Raw genomic sequence first — 3,085 nt, 5'->3', positions numbered from 1 at the left:
TTATGTGAATGATAGGGGTTCGAGCCACTTATCCCAGTTCTGTGTATCTAATGCATTAAAGTCTGGATTAGGTTTTGGGGATTCGATTATATTGCTTCACTAAGCCGTTGGTTTGAGGATGATACAGGCTAGTATGGATCGATTAAATCCCCAATAATCCGTAAAGTTCGCATAGTGTTCGTGACAAGAAGGCCGTGCCCGGATCACTCAAGATCTCTTTCGGGATTTCGACTCTCCCCATGTCTGTCGGACGTGGAGCTGACGTTGATGGCCTGTGCACCGCCTCCCCAAACAACATGGTGCACATTCTACACTGCTGCACCTTGTAGCAGGACCAATCCACACACATTCCCATCAACAGACACGGAAAGTCTTGAATACTCACCGGTATGCAGTACGCTCCAACTTGATTGGGGATCCGGACCATCACCCCCAATTCAATTACCCGGTTCCCCGCAATGCCAGCAGCTTCCCCCCCTGCACTCGCCCACCTATCGGACAGGAGACACAGATACAGGGAAATGAGCAGTAGGAGAGGAAAGGGGAGGTTGAGTGATAGCGGGAAATGACCGCGAGAGAGAAAGCTAGAGGTAAAAGTCAAGGGTTCGCCGGCCCTGGGTATGCAGTGAACTGCCAGCTGGACCGCCTTATCCACTGCCGCCGGACGTTGGCACTGGACCCACTCTGCCATCGGAAGCCAAGCAACAAACTGCTCCAGCAATACGAGGACGAGGATCTCGTTGCCACTCTGGTCCTGGTGTTGGGTCTGCTGGAGCTCAACAAGTGCCTTCACCATCTCACCCAGTGGCGAAGACTTCATGGTGGTGTGCCCTGCTTTCCTTCCCAGAGGAAGGAAGACTAGTAATTTTGACCAAATCAGGTCTCTTTATTGATTATTTTCCTTTTACACACATACAGACATGTCTCTCAGGGTCTCTCTCTTTCGAAGCACCCTTTTCTCACTCCTCTTATACTTTTCCCCCACTTACTGCAGCAGAAAACACTGATCAGACAAATCTCCAACAGGTGTTTAATTCTTACAGATTTTCTCCCCCGGCCTTATCCTATATTTACAAACCGGGAGCTCAGCCACACCCCCGCTTCCACAGTGGCATTGGTAGCATCATGTTCTGGGGACACATTTCATTCTCAGAACGTCAAAACAAGAAGCCCTTCTTGTCAAAATTGAAGGAGAAAAATAGTAGATGAAGCAAAATACAGAAGGAAATGACAAAACAACATGCTAAAAATATTTAAATTAATTAATTTTTATTTGTATAGCACTTTTAACATTGGACATTGTCTTAAAGCAGCTTTACAGGGAAAAAATAGTAATAGAAAAATGTATACATTTATCAAATATGAGCAAGCTGTTCACAATTGTGACAGTGGCAAGGAGAAGGCCTGAGATGGTCTGAAGAAGAGCCCTTAAGATGAACAAGACTCAAAAGGAACCCATCCTCATCTGGGTAACACCACCCAGAATCATTACTGTTCCATTATTGTTAAGGTGTGCAGTGATAGGTGATTAAATGCAACCTGTGGTTTGGAGCCACTGTAGTAGACTGTTGATATTAATTACACTTCAAATCCATCCTCAAAGTTCTTGAATAAAATATAAACTTGGGAGAAATTAATTTTTCAGCAGATATGTCCCAAGCACGAGGCAAAGGCAACACAAGAATGCTGAAGGTTCTACAGTGCCCATGTCAAAATCAAAATATGATTGAGAATGTGTGCCATGTGTGAAAGTGGTTCTTACAAGTAATAGATTGAAAGTTTATTTTTTTAATTTAAATAATTTTATTCAACTTGCTGATGAAATAGAAAAAATAAAATTTGACTGATTTTGGATTGCAATAAAAAAATTAAAGCAATGTACAATGAGTATGTGGCATTTTTATAAGAATAAGAATCAGGGTTTTTTGGCCATATGTATTGACACACACAAGGTATTTGCTTCCAGCTGTTGGTGACTCTTAAATATAAAACATAAATAATACATAAAAATAGATCTCAGGTATGCAAATAAAGCTCTGCACTTTACTGAGCTTTGACATGTTATTGTCTTGGTGTTTTTGACAAGTGTGAAAGTACAACTTTTTAAAATCTTTCTGGTAAAACACAGTAAAGAAAAGAAGAAGGAACAAAAAGCTAATCCCTTTCCATCAAGCAGCTTGTGCTTTTGACTCTATGAGAAAGACACAGAACACCTTTAACATGATTGTGTCAATTCGAACACTACATAATAGAGTCAAGTGAGAGAAGCATAACAAGGCCATGCAATTCAATAGCTCACTTTTTAACAAATTATAAAGGAACAAGCTTATTACAGCACATTAGATTATTCAGTGACTGCTCAGAATTAAATGGTAGCTTGGGATTCGTTTGTGTGAGAAACTAATTAGCAGTGACATTATATTCAAAAGATTCGATTCCAGAAATAAGAGCCGGTGTGGTCTCATTTAAGCTGCAAACCCTAATGTTCCATTAGACTACAATTTTAATTGTACAAATTTGATCCAATACAGATGCATAACAAGTTCCAGACATACACATCATGCAATCATTACTACTATGTAGAAATTTCAATCAAATCAGCTTAGTAAATAAAGTGACAACTATTAGGAACCTATTTAGTAACCTAATTCAAGTGTACAAAAAAACACCAAAAGATTAATAGAATCTGGAAAAAATCTCCATGCGCAAAGGACAAGGGTGAAAATCTGTATTGGACGCCTGTGATCTTCGGGCTTTTGGACACCACTTCATTAAGACAGATATTCTGTAAAGAAAAATCACTGCATGGGCTGAGAAACACCTACAGAAATGACTGTCTGTGAAAACAGTTTACCATGTCAAAGGTTCAAACTCTATCAGGCAAAGAAGAATCCATGATTGTGTGAACATGATCCAGAAATGCCACTGTTTTCTCTAGACCAATGCTCATTTCAAATGGACTGAGACAAAGTGGAAAAGTGTTAGTACATTAAAACCATGCAAGCAATGCAGTTTTATCATATTAAATAAGTTGTTTGCCATTTTTCGAGACCTACTGTTGCCTACTGACCAACTTTAGTGAAAA

Source organism: Silurus aristotelis, assembly GCF_946808225.1.
Source record: "Silurus aristotelis genome assembly, chromosome: 15".
Taxonomy (NCBI): domain Eukaryota; kingdom Metazoa; phylum Chordata; class Actinopteri; order Siluriformes; family Siluridae; genus Silurus; species Silurus aristotelis.
The sequence above is the reverse complement of the archived record's forward strand: the minus strand, read 5'-3'. Positions refer to the sequence as shown.